The sequence below is a fragment of the Scyliorhinus torazame genome, chromosome 4 (assembly GCF_047496885.1).
Source record: "Scyliorhinus torazame isolate Kashiwa2021f chromosome 4, sScyTor2.1, whole genome shotgun sequence".
NCBI classification, from domain to species: domain Eukaryota; kingdom Metazoa; phylum Chordata; class Chondrichthyes; order Carcharhiniformes; family Scyliorhinidae; genus Scyliorhinus; species Scyliorhinus torazame.
Genome location: NC_092710.1, coordinates 59,238,331 through 59,257,658, shown reverse-complemented (window position 1 = coordinate 59,257,658; position 19,328 = coordinate 59,238,331). Strand labels below are relative to the sequence as shown.

Genomic DNA, 19,328 nt, shown 5'->3' with positions numbered 1-19,328 from the left:
TCGTCGGTCGTCCCATTTCCCTCAAGAATGGCTAAATTCTGTACGTGTTGAAAGAGTGGCGGGTGGATAAGGCACTTATACACACATCACTCCTCCAGGGAGTCAATCAGATTAAGTCATAATTAACATTAGTTACAGTCATTTAACAAATATGTGACACGGACTATTCAGGAAGGCTCAGTTGCTGTGGCAAATTACGTGAATGTTTTAGAATCATCGAATTTACAGTGCAGAAGGAGGCCATTCGGCCCATCGAGTCTGCACCGGCTCTTGGAAAGAGCACCCTACCCAAGGTCAACACCTCCACCCTATCCCCATAACCCAGTAACCCCACCTAACACGAAGGGCAATTTTGGACACTAAGGGTAATTTATCATGGCCAATCCACCTAACCGGCACATCCTGGGACTGTGGGAGGAAACCGGAGCACCCGGAGGAAACCCACGCACACACGGGGAGGATGTGCAGACTCCGCATAGACAGTGACCCAAGCCGGGAATCGAACCTGGGACCCTGGAGCTGTGAAGCAATTGTGCTCACCACCATGCTACCGTGCTGCCCGTCTGGAGATTTGGCCAGTGATGGTTGAGAGTTCAACTCTTTTCCATCAAATGGCTGACCTGGAAGCTGTGCTACTCTTACCACCTTTGGAGTGCATTCGAAAGACTCACGGAGTGAGAAGCCACCTGTTTGTCAGAGTGATGAACGCCAGGTTCCATGGCCATCAGGTCATGAACTGGGATTGAGACCCAGAGTTTCAGAGGCCGGGATATTACCCGTTGCCCATAAAATCTGGCTCAACAGACAAACTCGGGGGAGTCTGTTTTTGTTGCTGTTTGTCTGATGCGCCAGTTTAAAAGAAAAGGTTGACATTGAAATTCGAACATTTTTGAAGAAAAACACAAAGAAAGCATTAACTACAAGTCTGAAGCGAAGTGTCACAACACCGGCACTGACCCTATTCCCACAGAACTGGGAGAGGTTGTCTCCCAGTTACGAGTCGTTCTGCCCCAATACTTGAATCCGTTCTAACGTCTCGACTCCTTCAGATAAGCAGCGCAGAAATCGTTGTGATGACTGTGGAACGGCAGCGTTGGAGGAGGCTGTTCCTTCAGTACTAGTGTGACTGCGACACCTGGGCAAAAGGTGAGTTAATCCAATGCGCCTTGGTGGACATGTCCCTCTGGTGCGAGGTGCAGCCATTGCAAGGGTGGATTTGGATTTGTTTATTGACACGTGTACCGAGGTGCAGTGAAAAGTATTTTTATGCGTGCAGCTCGAAACATTAAGTACATGAAAAGAAAAGGAAATAAAAAGAAAATGTATAATAGGGAAACAGAAGGTACACAATGTAACTACATAAACACCGGCATCCAGTGATGCATACAGGGGTGTAGTATTAATCAGGTCAGTCCATAAGAGGGTCATTTAGGAGTCTGGTAACAGCGGGGAAGAAGCTGTTTTTGAATCTGTTCATGCGTGTTCTCAGACTTCTGTATCTGCTGCCCGTTGGAAGAAGTTGGAAGAGTTGAGTAGGGATGTGAACGTACTCCCAAATTACCAGGAGTGAACATACACATACATTAAATTTGGCCTGTAACTCAGATATGCTGTATGTCCACCAGAGGTGACAATGCTCCTCCTCTCGAATAACTGATTTCATTCATTTGGACTCCCATTCACAGCACTGTATGACTAGCGATGGCCACTTTGGTGAGACTATTGATACAATTTCTGCTATAATCGCAGAGGCAACTCTGTTTTTGCATGTACCTGTGAGACCAGCGCTAAACCTCGTCTTGTAGCTATCTTGATGAATTGTTTTTTTCCCCTCAATACTCTTCCACACCTCTCTCGATCCGAACAGATTATTTACAGGTGCGCACTGCTAACTCATGGCAGACAACTCAATAATTCATTTCAAGTCATTTCTTCCGTGACACCACGCATCACATCACAATGATAATTTGACCAAACATTTAATTTTATTTTAATGCACAGTGAGGGTTTGATTCCTGGTCGATTATACTATTATATTGCTATCATTTGAATTAACTGGAAATGAAAATATGGACATTTCTCACACAAGGGGGTATTTAGGCAGCTCCAGTTATACAGCTGGTGGTTCATTCCCTGTCGTTTCCTGATGTGGCGACGGTAACACACATCTTATCCCCGGCCACAATCTCCCTCTCTAAGCCTAATTGTATTAGGAATTGCTCACCTCCAAGTTTGGATAATGGAGGACAGGAAGTTATTTACTCGTGGTAATGATGTGTCTGCAATCCCGCCCTACGCTGTTCCAAACATGGAGACATGGATTTATACAGTAGGCACCGCGTCATCTCTTGGAGAAAAGGCGCCATTTGATCAGGTCTGTGAATGGTAAGAAGTTTCTACTGTTATGCTGCCCAGCGAAGTCAACTAACTGCACAGCTCACAGCACAAGCTGGCCCAACATAGCACTTTAAGATTCAACATCGAGCTCGAACTTCAGCACCGTGCAATGTCACTGAACAATGCTTTTGTTCAAAGTTCCATTGCAATGGGGTCGATTCTGATATCCAGTTCTCTGCATTGACATCGCCAGAGTGAAGCACAGGAAAACATGCTGATGGGGACGCTGGCTCGCAGCTCATTGAGCTCTCTAATTGCCCTTCCGTTAAAATGAGAGAAATCTGTTGAAACTCATTCCTGCTTCCCCCATTGCCAGCTTGCTGTCCCGCCTTACCCACTACACGAGTGATGGTTAATGCCTGGGGGGGAAATTGCCCTGCAATCTGTGCTAACAGCTTGGTGTGACAGCTAGCAGTGGACAATTGCATTGTATCTTCGAAAAGAAACAAGCAATGCAAAAAAAAAAATAACATGCAAAGAAAAAAAAACGACCATCAAAAACTCTCCACCATGTTGGCATTGGAGAGGAACGGAGCTGAAGTGAAAGCAATCGGAACCCTGTTGTCTCTGCAACATAACCACGCCGGATGCATCAGTCCTGGTTCTAGGTCTGAGAAATGGAGATGCACAACTGGAATATGTTACAGTTGACAAAATCTACCTTCCAGTGGCAATAGTACCATTGGGTTCAGAATGTTTATTCTGTTAGTATCAACGGTGACAATGGTGATGAGCGAAGAGCAAATACCATTCAATGCGCAAAGTGAGTTCATACATTTTTTTTTAAATGCTAAATCTTTTAACTCTGGCAACCAAAATGGGGAGCTGCAACATTAAAGGGGAGGAAATATAATCCTCTCCGTGGAGAGGAAACTCGAATTAAATGTTCAGACCTCGAGAAAGTTCAGAGCCATGAATCGTTTAACTGAAGATTCCGCTCTCCACAAATGCTCACTCTGCCCAGAAGTGCCTGTTTATCATGTTATTCTTTCTATTTCTATTTGTTTTCTTTTGTTTATTTCTTGTCAAGCTCTGTTTTTACTAGAATCTGTGTTTGCTTTATTTCCACATTTGTAAATAAAGGCACTGTGGGTGTACCTGCATCAACTGACCTGCAGCATTTAAAGTGGCGTCTCAAAAGTTTCAGACAACACACTTCCAAGCGTTGTGAACGTTTAGGATGGTTTGTCATTGTCCTGTGCAAGTCTTATACAGGGTAGTGCGATGGACAGACAAGTGGCAGGTGAAATTCATGCCGAGAAATGTGAAGTGATATATATTGGGAAGAGTTGGGAAGACAATGCAAAATAAGAGATAACATTCTAAAGGGATTGCAGGAACTGAGGGAGCGGAGGGCGTGTTGAAACACGTCATTGAAAGTGGGAGCGTAATTTAATAATTGGCGAACAAGATACACATGATCCTCGTTTTCAATTACAGAGGCAGAGAGTATAAAAGCAAGGAAAGTATAGTGAGCATTTATGTGCAGTTGGTTTGGCAACAACTAAAGAATAGTGTCAATTTCTAATAATAATAATCGTTAGCGTCACAAGTAGGCTTACATTAACACTGCAATGAAGTTACTATGAAAAGCCCCTAGTCGCCATATTCCGGCGCCTATTTGGGTACACGAAGGGAGAATTCAGAATGTCCAATTCGCCTAACAGCATGTCTTCCGGGACTTGTGGCAGGAAACCGGAGCATCCGGAGGAACCCCAAGCAGACACGGGGAGAACGTGCAGACTCCACACAGACAGTGACCCAAGCCTGGAATCGAACCTGGGAGCCAGAGCTGTGAAGCAACAGTGCTAACCACTGCGCTACTTCTGAACACCAGTCTTGAAATGAAAAATGAAAATCGCTTATTGTCACGAGTAGGCTTCAATGAAGTTACTGTGAAAAGCCCCTAGTCGCCACATTCCGGCGCCTGGTTCCCCAGGTGGAACACACCATTACAAGGGGACATAAATTTAAGGTGAAAGGTGGAAGATATAGGAGGGATATCAGAGGTAGGTTCTTTACCCAGAGAGTAGTGGGGGCATGGAATGCACTGCCTGTGGAAGTAGTTGAGTAGGAAACATTAGGGACCTTCAAGCAGCTGTTGGATAGGTACATGGATTACGGGAAAATGATATAGTGTAGATTTATTTGTTCTTAAGGGCAGCACGGTAGCATTGTGGATAGCACAATTGCTTCACAGATCCATGGTCCCAGGTTCGATTCCGGCTTGGGTCATTGTCTGTGCGGAGTCTGCACGTCCTCCCCGTGTCTGCGTGGGTTTCCTCTGGGTGCTCCGGTTTCCTCCCACAGTCCAAAGATGTGCGGGTTAGGTGAATTGGCCAATGATAAATTGCCCTTAATGTCCAAATTGCCCTTGGTGTTGGGTGGAGGTGTTGAGTTTGGGTAGGGTGCTCTTTCCAAGAGCTGGTGCAGACTCAAAGGGCCGAATGGCCTCCTTCTGCACTGTAAATTCAATGGTAATCTATGATTAATCTAGGACAAAGGTTCGGCACAACATCGTGGGCCGAAGGGCCTGTTCTGTGCTGTATTTTCTATGTTCTATGTTCTGTTCAGGGAGGCTGGTACGGGAAATGAACCATGCTGCTGGCCTGCCTTGGTCTGCTTTAAAAGCCAGCGATTTAGCCCAGTGAGCTAAACCAGGAAAGATGTGGAGATTCGAAGGGGTGCATTATAGATTCGTGACAATTGTTCGAAAAATAAGAGATTTGAATTACACGGATTTGTGGAAGATATGGCCTGTTCTCTCTCTGTAGGAAACAAAATGTTGAAAGTAGATTTTGTAGAGAAGTTCAAAATCATGACGTTTGTGATGAATGGTAGGTTTTAGGATTATTGGCTTCTAAATATTGGGATATTTTGGGGGTTTCATCCTTGGGATATAGTGTGTTTATCTGCATTGGTCATGTATTAAAAAATAATTTTGTTTGTACAGGCCTGAGAACATCTAGAAAACAGCAGGTGCAATTGACCAGAGCAATGTGGTCTGACTGGAAATGTCCCTGGGGTGTTACTGCGGTTAGTCCACCTGCAGAAGTCATTTATTTTTCAGCTTTGAGATATAAGAACATTGCTGGGTGGAACCCAGGAATTCAGAGAGGCAGTGATATTTGGAGAAGGTTGGGAGAGAGAGAGGGGCTGAATTCTCATCTGCCTGACCACGAGTTCATAATTCTCTCACAGTAGGATAGTTATAAAAGAGTAATAACATGTAAAGCAGAACAGTTTTGTTTGGGGACCAGGAAGAAGCTGAAACCCAGCAGGTGAGCCACTTTTTATGAAGATACTCAGCCAGAGTCTGAACGTGGTTCTTATAAAACAAGTATTACTCCATGTCCTGCTGATTTTAAGATAGATTGAGAGCTGTATGTTTATTTCCTTGTTGTTTAACGGGAAATTGACTCGGAGTGTTCAGGGGTAATTGTAAGATGTTATTTTTGATATGATGTTAAAAAGTTTGATATTGTATTCATAGTAAAGTTTTGTTTTAGAAATACCAAAGACCTAGTTTTTTTTCATGCAATAACCACTGGAGCAAATAATTCTTTCCAAGCAATCTTACAAATAAACAAAGATTTTAGGGTTTCAGTCCAGTATCCTAGCCACTGCTGGTGTCTGGTCTACGTTCATTTTAAAATTGAGGGCTCGTCTGGGAATTTAAGGAGAATTCCTTGCTTGGCTTGGGGTTATTGAACTTAAAGAATGGTCGCATTCTTTCACGTTTTGAAATTTAAATAAGGAGTGGCTGGATAAGGCCCTTTCAATTGCAAACATTTTCCTGGATGTGGAAATGATTATTTGGAATGAAAGGGCGACTAAAACAAGGCTTTTGGGTTTGGTGGAGAAACTGTGGTTAACCTTATCAAAAGGCGTGAGTTAGGTAGAGATAATACAAACCACAGCTCAATATTTAAATTTTCCAGAGACACAGCCTGAATCATTAGAATTAGCTCGAATTCGATTGCAAATATAACTGGAGAAATTGGAAATAGAAGCAAAGGATACACAGATTAGCAATAGCAGAAGCAGTGGAACAGGAGAGATGAAAGTGGCAGAAGCAAAGAAAAAGGAGAGATCGGCAATGGCAGAAGAAAAGGAAAAAGAGAGCTTTTCTAAAGGAAATTGAAAGGAGGACGATTGATGGAGAAATGGAAAGATTAGAAAAGGTTTAAATGGTTAAGGAAAGAGAGAGAGAATCTCCACTTCAGAAAATGGTGCTGCAAGGAGAATATTAACTTAAAAGGTTGAAGTTAAAGGCTGAATCTGAGGAAGGTGAGAGCAAGTAGACATACTTTACAAACACAAGCTTAGTTGGGATATGCTTAAATACATTCAAGCATTTACAAGATTTGATGAGAAACACGTGTAAGGCTTTTTCATTTCATTTGAGGTAGTGGCTAATCAATTGGATTAGCTAAAGACCATGTGGGTAGTGTTGGTTCAGATGAAGCTGGTAGGTCGCACATCACTATTTGAAGAGATATCTAGGGATCATAATGAGGTGAGCTAAACCATATTAATAGCACATGAACTTGTGCCAGAAGCTTACAGACAAAAGTTTAGAAATCTGAGGAAAGAACCATGTCAGACATATATTGAATTCAAAAGATTTAAAAAAAATTAATTTTGATAGGTGGATAAGAAAATAAAAAACAGACCAAACATATGATGCTTTTAGGAAAATAATCATCTTGGAGGAATTAGGAGATTCATTCCACTCAGTAATGAGAACTCAAGTGAAAGAGCAAAGCGCTCAAAATGCTAGACAGGCAGCAGAAATGGCCGATGATTTTGAATTGGTTCATGAAACTAAGTTTGGTTTCTACATTAATTTCAATCTGTTGAAGGATAGAAACCTGACTAATGAGAAATTCATGGTGGTCATTGCAAAGGAGCTTTGTTTGGTAATGTTAAGGAGAGTGTGCCTTAGAGTAAAAAGGAAACCTAGGATCGTGATAGAGTGAAAAGAAAACATAAGTATTTTCATTGTAATAAAGTTGGACATGTGCAGTCACAGTGTTGGTGGCTTAAGAAATGTACAGGGAAGACAGTTTCGGTAAAAGGGGAGAAGGGTTTATTAAAGTAAAAATCATTGTACCAATGGCAGAGGGGCAACAAATTGTGCAGCGCGTCCCATAGTTGGTGAACAAGCAAGTATCAGAACGCTTAAATGATATAATATGTAAGGGTAAGGTGTACTCGTGTGTACCGGTGGAATTGGTAAGGAGATTAAAATTTAAGGGATACAGGAGCGATTCAATCTTTTTTTAAATAAAACATTTTGTGAAGGCATTTGTAATTTTTTTAACAACAATTTCTAAAGCAAACATAACACAGTGAATAGCCTCCTAACAACCAACAACCATACCAGCCAACATGGCGCACACACACAGTTCCCCAGTCCCCCCTCCTCCACTCACTGATTCCACCCAAGCTATCTCCCCCCTACCCCTCTCCCTAAGCCCCCCCCTCTTATCGTATCTGCTGACAGCTTAATTTTCCCCAAGGAAGTCGCTAAACGGCTGCCACCTCCGGGCGAACCCTAACATTGATCCTCTCAGGGTGAACTTGATCTTCTCAAGCCTGAGAAACCCGGCCATGTCCCGAACCCAAACCCCCAATTTCAGGGGCTCTAAGTCCCGCCAATCTAATAAGACCCGTCTCCGGGCTACCCGGGAGACAAAGGACAAAACATCAGCCTCTCTCGCCCCCTGGGCCCCCGGGGGTCCTATCAGCAGATAGGAAAAATCTGTAAATGCAGTTCAATTTGATCTCCGCCGATGAGGCGATGCGAGAGTTGAGGTGAGCTGAAGGGGGAATCTATGAGTATGGAGAGAAGGCAAGTCGGCTCCTTGCATATTAACTGAGGAAATGGGAGGCTGAGAGGGATTGTCCACATTAGAGCGCGGGGCGGGGGCTGCTTTTGGCTCAAGAGAAGTTTGTGCCTTCTACGAGGGGTTCTACAAGTCCGAACCACCTCGGGATGAGAGGTATGGTGGAATTTCTGTGGGAGTTGGAATTTCCCAAGGTGGGAGAGGAGGTGCAGGAGGAACTAGATGCCCCGTTGAAGTTGGAGGAGATCAAGGAGGCGCTAAAGTTTATACTTCGGAGAGGGCACCGTAGCTCGATGGGTTTCCCGTGGAATGCTATGAAAAATTCCTAGATCAGCTGGGTCCTCTGTTATTGGGAATGCTCAGGGGTTCCTTTGAGAGAGGTGCCTTGCCACATTCACTAGGGCAGGCATCGATTTCTCTGCTCCTGAAGAAGAACGAATACCCCACAGTCTGCGGGTCATACCATCTGATCTCGCGTGGACGCATCCAGCCTTGCAGGCTCAAAGAATTGGTTTGCACAAATGGCAGGTCGCCTTGAGGCAGCCTTCAAATGGATTTGTTGACGGCATCCTGGCCAAGATGTAGGCGTTAAGACTGGAGCCTTGTCTTCCGGAGGTGGTGGGAAAAGACCAAATGGGATTTGTATAGGGGCAGAGGTTGACAGCAAACGGGACAAGGCTGCCGAACGTGGCCCTCACCCCTGGGGAGGGTTTGGTTCTGGCGATCATTTTTTCACTTGATGCAGAGAAGGCTTTCGACCAGGTAGAATGGGACTACCTGTTCACAATATTAAAGACATTTGGGTTTGGACCGGGCTTCATAGAATTGGTGCAGCTATTGAATGCAGTTCCATTTGCCAGTGTATGCATTAACAAAGTGACCTCTGTCTGAGCCCTTTCTCCTATACCAGGGTACTAGGCAGGGATGTCCAATCTCTCCCTTGTTATTTGCATTGGCAGTAGAGCCACTTGCCATGGCGCTGAGAGCTTCTAAAACTTGGCAAAGGATAGTTAGAGAAGTGGTGGAGCATAGGGTCTCACTATATGCATTTATATGTTGGGAATCCGGAGGGGCCATTGGGAAACATGATGGAAATCTTGCAGCGTTTTGGAGTGCTCGGGTGTTGCTTCTTGAGATTTCAAGTATCCGCAGTATTTTTACTTTCATTAACAATACTCACTGGGGTTTCTGTCCTGGCGTGGGTTTCCTAATCTGGGACTTTTGGTACTGAAGTAATATTACCATTACTTCTGTTTGTTTTTATATATTCTTTGTTTACTTCATTGTAGTGTTAATGTGAGCCTAATTGTGACACTAATAAAGATTATTGTTGTTATTATTATTGATAATCAGCGGCATTTTAATAGTTACCATGGTCTGCAAAGAACTGCAGGTTGAGAACAGTAAGAATCAGAATAATCCAGAGATGGGAAACTGAAGGAAATCCGTTATTTTCCTGTTCACTATGTCAGAGAGTTTTATTGTGGTTTACAGCTGCTGTTTGATCTGTGACTAACGACTTAGCCGTGCATTACCCACCTGAAATTACATCTCTGAAATGTATCGCCTCCCAAACAGGCAATGTGTAATTGTCTTTGAGCTACTGGACAAGCTACTGGCATTTATGCAGCTACGCAAACTAATTTCAGGAAATGACTGGAGAAAGTGGTAAATTCTAACTGGACAGTTATTCCGACATTGGTTAGAAAAGTGAACAATCAAACCCAAATTCCTTGACCTAACTGTGTCCAAATAATGCCACTGTTCTACTTCTTTTCCAATGTCTTTATTTTAAGACCTAAATAAATAGTTCAGTGAAATTGCAAGGCGTGAGAACACATTCACTCCACCTCCTGCCGTGTGGTGTCCTCTGTTTCTCTGTGAAAACAACACAACATTTATAGAAAAGAGTCAGAATTCAGCTTCAGCAGTGGATCAGGACACGGCATTCATAATATTTTCCATGCCATAATGCAGGTGCTTGAATGCAACAGTGACATTTACTTGAGTGTTTCTGCAGAGCTCCCATGGCCGAATGGTGAGGGCGTCTCATTTCAATGTGTTCTGTGATGTTATTGGAAGATTGCAGCGTCGAGACCGACTGCGATCAGAGGTGCAGATAAATCTCCTCAAACTTGAAATAAAATCTGCAAAGACTCACATTCAAAGTATCACCTTGCATCATTGACTTTGTCTAGATGTGTGTTTGTGGAACCCACCACTTCAGTCATCTGATGAAGGAGCTGCTCTCCGAAAGCTAGTGATTCCAAACAAACCTGTTGGACTTTAACCTGGTGTTGTAAGACATCTTACTGTGCCCACCCCAGTCCAACGCTGGTATCTCCACATCATGGAAATGAAACCAAAGCGCGCTGAAGCTCCTGCTTTTGTTCCCAAACATTGTCGGTCATTTATTAAAATACATTTTCAACCTTTCTTCTGAGTTTGTTGTTCATCCGTTTTTGAGTGTTGACAAATCAACATAATTTCAATGACCCTTCCACATTATTTGTGTTTCCAAGTTCTGTGTCGATGGATTCAATTTAATCTTTTCAAGTCAGCGAGCTGATGGAAGAAGGGAATAATGTCAATCATGGAGCTGCGAGCAGTGTTTGAACGTTCACACTGAACCCCACGTACAACACTCAAGGTACAATTTCCGAACCACTGGCTCACCACAGCTGGATAATTGTGGCACTGTTACATTGATTAAACGGCTGGTACAAAGCAGCAGGAAATTGACCAGGATCAATAATTCAACACCTTCACATCTTCAGGCGGGATGGGGCAGGGTGTGCTAAAAGTGAAGGTCTGTGAGTGAGGACGGGAGGAGAGGAAATGATTCATGATGTAAAATGCGAAGAGAGCTCTAATGTTTAGAGGAAAGTAACAAAAATGTGTCCAGATGAGGTTTTGAGTGGCTGATTCGCAACCGTCCCAATCTAACATGAAGGAATAAAGAATGGAGACTAAAGCAAACCAGAAAAAATTAACAACACAAAATAGCGTGCAGACGGATGTAATGAAGACTAAATCGACCTCAGAAAATCCGAATAAAAAGATTTGGATTTGCCAATACAAAGAAGCCAGATTGGATCAATATTATGTTTGGAGATTATTATTTAAGGAAGCGCTTTGAATTATTACCGTCGATAACTGATAAAACTGATGGAAAGGGAAGAATTGGTTGATTTCTGTCATTGAATACAGGGAAGAATGGGGAGTGATAAAAAGTGCAACATTTTGATGATGACTGTGGTTTGACAGATCTACTAACACCTCTAACATTCACACAATTTATCTTTAAACTGGGCCGGTTTAGCTCAATTGGTTGGGCAGCTGGTTTTCCATGAAATGCCAGGCCAGAAGAGAGGGTTCAATTACAAGCTGAGGTTATCCATGAAGGTTTCCCCCTTCTCAACCTTTCCCCCTCGCTTAAGATATGTTGACCCTCAGGGTAAATAGCCACCAGACAGCTCCCCCCCAAAGGGAAAAATCACCCCATTGTCGCCTGGAACTATGACAACTTTACATACAGGCGGCACAGTGCATTGCTGCCTGAGGAGCCCAGATTCAATTCCACCCTTGGGTCAATTTCTGGGTGGAGTTTGTACATTTTCCACGTTTCCTCCGGGTGCTCCAGTTTTCTCCCACAGTCCAAAGATGTGCAGTTTAGGTGGATTGGCCATGATGAATTGCCCCTCAGTGTCCAGGGACGTGCAGTCTTGCGGTGATAGTGCTGTGTGGACGAGGGCGAGGTGTTTTCAGAACCCCAAAATGTATCATGGAGTTCACCCAACCTCTCCCTTTAATGGATTGTTGCTTTTGAAGCACACGGCTTGTTCCCCAGGGGTGGGATTACAATTATGGACACGTGGCTTTTAAAACAAAACAATGTTTATTCCATGAACTCAAATTAACCTATTAAATAAACATTGGATCTCTTAACACCCCTTACTTCAAAGAAAACCCAGAAAATAATACAACACTAAATAATCCCTCAAAATGTTCCTTCAAACATCCAAAAGGCTTCAAACCTTAAACAGTAACACACCAGGTCACAGTTAATATATATTTTCTGTTGGATGGCAGAGATATATCAGCTTGGTTGACTTCCGCTCCAGCACCTTGCTTTTCTTCCTGCAGCTCTCTGGAAACACCCAGACACACACAAGCTGCTTTTTCAAACTGAAACCAAAAGCAGAAGTGAGCTCAGCCCCCCCCCTGTGACATCACTTCAGTAATATGATCAGCTTCATCTGTTAAAGGTACATTTCTTCAGCATCCAATTCTTAAAGGCACTCTCACATGACAAAACCAAATGAATTTTCTTGCATTCAAGGGTTTGTCTCACACTTTCCCCACAATAAACACCATTTGAAACCTTTCAAAGATGAGTGCAGATGAATTCGCACAGGCATATACCATAGAACAGCTGAACAAAACAGATGGTTGAGACAACATATTGAGATACAAATTTAGACTGTGAATTAGAATGCTGGTGCACGCTTTGGCGGAGGTAGTTAAAGTGACTCTTTTTTAAACAGATGATCCTAAGTTCAAACATCAGTGGAATCTCTACCTCTGCATTCAATCCTTGGCTTTAAATCAAAGGGCAATGTCGAGAAGAAATAATTGGATTTTCATGTTGAAAACAGAAAACACTGGAAAAAAACACCCTGTAGGTTCGTAGTCAGATCGGGTGAAATAAATGTTTAAATCCAATTGTTCCCAATACTGCCCCCACCCCGTCCCCAGGATCAGCTGTTATTTGCTCTAAGTTTTTACTTTACTCAGCGCTGACCTTGGTTCTGTTATTAAAATATTCTGCTACCTTTGTGCTACTATCAGCACCTTCTTTAGTCTTTAACACTATCATGAACTCGGTTTTTGCTCTGTTCCATAGAGTATTTGTCAAATCTTTCTTAGCTCCACCTATCGTAGAACTTCTATTTTGCTCAGCGACACAACTCCTTCTTAAACCGAAATAAACCCCCAAAAATAAACCAAAAACCAAATAAAATTTCTCATTTTTTTCATCACCAAAGATGAACCCTCGGACTCCAAATGTCAGCTCTGTTTTTCACTCCGCGGGTGTTCTCAGCTCTGGTGAGATTATTTTTCCAGCATTTTCAGTTTTTATTCCAGATTTTCAGCATCCTCAATATTTTCACCTTATTGCAGGATGGAACTGACGCAAAGCCAATTGGGAGAAATGCTACAAGACTAGAAAATGTTGTAGCGATGCCATGATACCTTAGAGTGGGCACACAGCCCCATCTGCAAAGCATTCTACAAAGTTGCCTCCAAATCCATCCCAAATAGATATCACTTAGTGTACACCCTCTCCTTCAGCACTACAGGGAAACTGGTGAGCCAGATATATTTGATCATTTGATGGACTCTACCTGGCAAGCTACATGGCAAGAAACCAATCGAAACTTGTATTTCACCTATTCCATCCAGAACTCCTGGAAGTTCCTATGCTACCTTGGAGCAGCCCCTAACGCCTATTATAGTAAATGCCAACAACGTAGCAACCTCTCTCTCCCATATGGGATAGGCACCCCTGGAGTATAATGTGAAGAATCAAATAAAGACAGAGTGGAGAGCATTTCGGAGGCATTACAATTTCAGGTCCTGCCCCGAACACTTCACTGAGTGGAATTCTACAAAAACATCAAAGCCTGGCACTGCTGCTGAACACCATTGTGCCCGACCTGTGGCAACTTTCTTCCTGAGGTCCTCAAACACATTGGCAAACATGCCCGCTGCTGGTTGGCTCAATTAATAATAATAATTGCTTATTGTCACAAGTAGGCTTCAATGAAGTTACCGTGAAAAGCCCCTAGTCGCCACATTCCGGCGCCTGTTCGGGGAGACTGGTACGGGAATTGAACCCGCGCTGCTGGCATTGTTCTGCATTACAAGCCAGCTGTTTAGCCCACTGTGTTAAACCAGCCCCTCACCAAGACTACCAGTGAAGGGAGAACCCTAGCACATATCGATATTCCTCAGCCTCACAAATCCAGTCAAAGACACAAACGTACCTTCAAGCTACCGATCAATATTTCTGCTCTCTGCCTGCTACAAGCTCCCGGAATACCTCATCTTCCAGCGGCTCCATGCCAGAGGTGGAGAAAATCTTGAAAGCTGACCAAGCCGGGGTGAAGCACAGACAACATTCTTGCCCTAACCACAGCAATTGAAAATTTATTTGAAAATAGCCTCAAACAGGTGCTGGCTTTTCGATCTCATTCGTCATGGTCTGACACATTGGTCTCCTTGTCCAAATCTTAAGAATGCTCTCCCGATGGGTTTTTGGCACCATCAAACTCTTATTCTGAGATAGAGAATTCAGGGTGATCATGGGTGAGGGGACTCGTGCCTGGAAGCAAAAGTCCAAAGAGTTTCCCCAGGGAACTGTTCTAGCCACAATGCTTTTCCAAAATTATATCAGCGATCTGCCTCCAAACATGTTTAGTAAGATCATCAATGCTGACGATATCAGATCGGAATCTGAATGGTGGCACTGTGGCACAGTGGTTAGCACTGCTGCCTCAGAGCTGCAGGGATCCGGGTCCAATTTTAGCCTTGGGAAACAGTCTGTGTGGTATAGAATTTACCGCGCAGAAGGAGGCCATTCAGCCCATTGAGTCTGCACCTGCCCTTGGAAAGAGCACCCTATCTAAGCACACACCTCCACTCTATCTCCATTACCCAGTAATCCCACCCAACCTTTTTGGACACTGAGGGCAATTTAGCATGGCCAATCCACCTAACGTGCACATCTTTGGACTGTGGGAGGAAACCAACGCACCCAAAGGAAACCCACGCACACACGGGGAGGACGTGCAGACTCTGCACAGACAGTGACCCAAGCCGGGAATGGAACCCTGGAGCTGTGAAGAAACAGTGCTAACCACTGTGCTACCATGCCGCCATTCAGAAACTGTTCAGATGTCATTTGCACTTTCTCCCCGTGTGTGCGTGGGTTTCCTCTGGGTGCTGCGGTTTCCTCCCACAGCCCAAAGATGTGCAAGTTAGGTGGATTGGCCATGCTAAATTGCCCCTTAGTGTCCAAAAGGTTAGGTGGGATAACGGGGATAGGGTTGAGGGGTGGGGTTAAGTAGAGTGCTCTTTCCAAGGGCCGGTGCAGACTCGATGGACCGAATAGCCTTCGTCTGCACTGTGACTTCTATGTTTTTGATATCTGCTGTGCCTCTCAGTCTCGGGCTTTTTTGAAAGCAGAAACCTGAACTAACCAATGATGTTGCAAAGGTGACCAACTACTGTAAGACAGAGAAGATCAAAGCGCGAAACAAACTCCTCCCCAGGAGGAGTGCTGGTACTTTATGAGGTGCACATTGTTAAATCTTAAGGATCTCAGCTCTTTCTCTCATCTACACAATTGCAGAGTACTGGGCACCAATATGGTCCAAGTCATCCCATATCAATCTTGTCAATCCCCAACTCAACGCAACAATGTGCATCATCTTGGGCCCCCTCCGATAAACCCAGCTCCCCTCATTCCCAATCCTGACCAACACCCTTGCAAACAGGGGGCGATTTCAACATGAAATCCCCTGGAGTCGGTTCACATCACCCAAGCCTGCTGCTGCACAAAACCTTCCCAATCCATTGGCTGCATGCCTCCCATCATGCCAGCTTGTATGGTTAAGAACATTGTGCCGGTAAATAACACGACGGGCCCTGTGGCAGCAGCAATTGAATCAAGACGCCACCATTAAAAAACAGTTCCTCATCAGAGATCCCACAGCCCACCCACCGAACTCCATCTTCCACACCAACTGGATTGTATTGATTGATCTGCTGTATCGAGGTACAGTGAATATTGTTCTACGTACAGTCCATAAGACCATAAGACCATAAGACATAGGAGTGGAAGTAAGGCCATTCGGCCCATCGAGTCCACTCCACCATTCAATCATGGCTGATTTCAACTCCATTTACCCGCTCTCTCTCCATAGCCCTTAATTCCTCGAGAAATCAAGAATTTATCAACTTCTGTCTTAAAGACACTCAACGTCCCGGCCTCCACCGCCCTCTGTGGCAATGAATTCCACAGACCCACCACTCTCTGGCTGAAGAAATTTCTCCTCATCTCTGTTCTAAAGTGACTCCCTTTTATTCTAAAGCTGTGCCCCCGGGTCCTAGTCTCCCCTGTCAATGGAAACAACTTCCCTACATCCACCCTATCTAAGCCATTCATTATCTTGTAAGTTTCTATTAGATCTCCCCTCAACCTCCTAAACTCCAATGAATATAATCCCAGGATCCTCAGACGTTCATCGTATGTTAGGCCTACCATTCCTGGGATCATCCGTGTGAATCTCCGCTGGACCCGCTCCAGTGCCAGTATGTCCTTCCTGAGGTGTGGGGCCCAAAATTGCTCACAGTATTCTAAATGGGGCCTAACTAATGCTTTATAAAGCTTCAGAAGTACATCCCTGCTTTTATATTCCAAGCCTCTTGAGATGAATGACAACATTGCATTTGCTTTCTTAATTATGGACTCAACCTGCAAGTTTACCTTTAGAGAATCCTGGACTAGGACTCCCAAGTCCCTTTGCACTTCAGCATTATGAATTTTGTCACCGTTTAGAAAATAGTCCACGCCTCTATTCTTTTTTCCAAAGTGCAAGACCTCGCACTTGCCCACGTTGTATTTCATCAGCCATTTCTTGGACCACTCTCCTAAACTGTCTAAATCTTTCTGCAGCCTCCCCACCTCCTCCATACTACATGCCCCTCCACCTATCTTTGTATCATCGGCAAACTTAGCCAGAATGCCCTCAGTCCCGTCATCTAGATCGTTAATATATAAAGAGAACAGCTGTGGCCCCAACACTGAACCCTGCGGGACACCAATTGTCACCGGTTGCCATTCCGAAAAAGAACCTTTTATCCCAACTCTCTGCCTTCTGCCTGACAGCCAGTCGTCAATCCATGTTAGTACCTTGCCTCAAATACCATGGGCCCTTATTTTACTCAGCAGTCTCCCGTGAGGCACCTTATCAAAGGCCTTTTGGAAGTCAAGATAGATAACATCCATTGGCTTTCCTTGGTCTAGCCTAATTGTTATCTCTTCAAAGAACTCTAACAGGTTTGTCAGGCAAGACCTCCCCTTAGTAAACAGTCCAGACAGGTCGTTCCATACATGAAAGTACATAAGACACACGATAGATACACAATGTAAATGCATAGACACAGACATCGGGTGAAGCATACGGAATGTAGTACTACTCAGTAGAGAAGATGTGTGGAGATAATAGTTTAGCTCATAAGAGGGTCATTTCGGAGTCTGGTAACAGTGGGGAAGAAGCTGGTTTGAATCTGTTGGTGCCTATTCTCAGACTTTTGTATCTCCTGCCTGATGGAAGAGGTTGGAAGAGATAATAACCCAGGCGGGAGGGGTCTTTGATTCTGCTGCCTGCTTTCCCAAGGCAGCGGGAGGTGTAGATGGAGTCAATGGATGGGAGGCGGTTTCACGTGATGGACTGGGCGGAGTTCATGACTCTGTAGTTTCTTACGGTCTTGGGCTGAGAAGTTGCCACCAGGGTGTGATGTGTTGGGCACTCTTGAACAGTTTTCACACTGGCGAAGGCTTTTGTGCAGCAAATTGACAGGGAACCAGGACTGGAGGCCTGGGACACCCGGATCAATGACTCGTGTGATTGAATAGTGTCCCTGAAAAAGTTCAGCGGGGGGCTCAGAAAGGTCTTTTTAGCCACTGTGGGAGCACTTTGCCTGGCTTGGTGACCACTGCACAGGCTAAAACAAAAATGGAACACAAAACTTGTTGGTACTATATCCTAAAACAGCTGGGAATCCCTCAATATGTATTGTCACCATCAAAGCCTGTAAAAACTCTGACCATCACCAGACTGTCTGAAATGACCCGGTGAAAGGCAGGCTATCCTTTAACACTGTCCAGATTCAGTGACAGTGTTTGGAGGAATGTGAGAGAGTAAATATAGATTTGCAGGAGCATTAGTGAATGTACACATTCAGACAACCCACAACTCATTTCCTTCTGTCGAGGCGGGTGTTATTGTAGTACCAGTGATCGCATGTTGCAATTTCACATTTTCTTTTCCTCCTGAGTAGATGTAGGTAGCTTATTTCCCCACTTGAGTATCTCTGGGTGAATAGTTTTAGGAGCAGGGTAAGTGCTAACATCTGGTGAACTTTCAGTGCAATCTCTCCATGTACATAATACTCTTGATGCCATCTCACCAAGACTCTAGAAATTGCAGAAATTCATCCCTATTTGAGTGCTCAAATGTCTTTGCAATGAAGGCCCACAAAAATCTCCCCCATAATTGTTTGCTGAACCTACATGCTAGCTTTCAGTGTATTATTAACGAGCCAGATACCGTTGGAACCAACACTTCCCAATCTCTCGCCATTTTAGGAATATTCCGTCTGCCTCTTTTTCTACCAAAGTGGATAACCGTATATTCATTCGTACGACACTCCATCTGCCATGTCCGTGCCCATTCACTTAGCCCGTACAAGTCCACTTGAAGCCTCCTAGCATCTTCCTCACAACCGCCATTTCCATCGAGTTCTGTGCCATTAACAAATTTGGAAACATTGCAATCTAAACCATTTATATGGATTGTGAACCGATGTGGCCCTAGCCCTGATGCTTGTGATTCCCCACCCGTAATAGACAGCCATCCTGAGAATGACACTCTTTTTCCTCTTCTACGTTGTTTGTCTGTGACGCAATTCATCGTCCATCCGAGTACATTGCTCCCAATGCCCTGCGCTCTCACTTTGTTTCTTAGCCTCCGCTGTGAGAACTTATCAAAGTCTTCTGAAAATCCAACTCCACTCAGTTTGTTTATCTGTGCAACAAGTAACAAGCTAAAGAACCGCCAATATGTTCATCAAAGATGAACTTCCCTTTCACAAATTCATGTTTACTATCCTTGAATTGATCATTATTTTCCATGTGTTCAATTTTCGGGGGAAGGGGTGGCTACTGTTATTGCCGCTCGCATAGCTCGCGTGGTGACCGGGTGACCCAAGATAATCCTCTGTGGACCA

General features: G+C 44.1%; 1 protein-coding gene across 2 annotated transcripts in view; it reads left to right on the top strand.

Moving 5' to 3' along the window:
* Window positions 1–19,328, top strand: part of LOC140410247 (NACHT, LRR and PYD domains-containing protein 3-like) — a 388,524-nt gene that overhangs the window by 316,056 nt on the left and 53,140 nt on the right. The gene's annotated exons all lie outside the window — the stretch shown is intronic.